Source organism: Oryzias melastigma, linkage group LG19, assembly GCF_002922805.2.
Source record: "Oryzias melastigma strain HK-1 linkage group LG19, ASM292280v2, whole genome shotgun sequence".
NCBI classification, from domain to species: Eukaryota; Metazoa; Chordata; class Actinopteri; order Beloniformes; family Adrianichthyidae; genus Oryzias; species Oryzias melastigma.
The window spans coordinates 594,362-595,088 of NC_050530.1; the positions used below are offsets into that span (position 1 = coordinate 594,362).

Genomic DNA, 727 nt, shown 5'->3' on the forward strand with positions numbered 1-727 from the left:
CAATAAATATCCGCAAAAGTGAAGAAACGTTCAAATAAACTAAACATTTATCCAGGTTAAATCAAAACAAAAACTACGTTCGTTTAAAATAAAGTTTATTAACTACACTAATAACCTTACCTGCCCCAGGGGACCAATAGAAAACCTCGATTAAAGCACGAGAACTATTTTTGGACTAGCACGTACGTACGTGATGACGTCATTTCAAAACTTCCGGTTTAGACCCATTCTCACAAAACTGGATGTAAACATCCGAAATAATAGTTTTGATGTCATGTTATATTTTTAATTTGACTAAATATTATTTCTTATTCAAATGTTTATTATTATCGAGTAAATTAACTTTAGTAAATTTAAACGGTCATGTAAATTAAATTAGGATAAAATAACATGTTATCTTTATTTAGCCACATATTTTTCAATTATGTATCTATGTTAAGTTTAATAATGCATTGTAATCTTATGATTGGTAATGTTTATTGCCACATTGTTTGTTATTCTCTCTCTCTTTCTTTTTTATTTTATTTTTTCATAATGAACTTTATTGACAAACGTTGCACCTACAGAATATCACACAGTGAGAATCGTTGACTGTATAGGAGAACTGGACTGAGGGATCCAAACAGGAAGTACCTGCTGGCTCCATTGACTTCTACAGAGAAATAATCAACTGTTGATCAGTCATACTATTGGTCAGAATAACTATTATTGATCTGATACATTGTTC

The 727-nt window shown here is 30.3% G+C and overlaps 1 protein-coding gene across 2 annotated transcripts in view; it reads left to right on the forward strand.

The window, feature by feature from the left end:
- Window positions 1–727, forward strand: part of csdc2a (cold shock domain containing C2, RNA binding a) — a 10,466-nt gene that overhangs the window by 719 nt on the left and 9,020 nt on the right. The gene's annotated exons all lie outside the window — the stretch shown is intronic.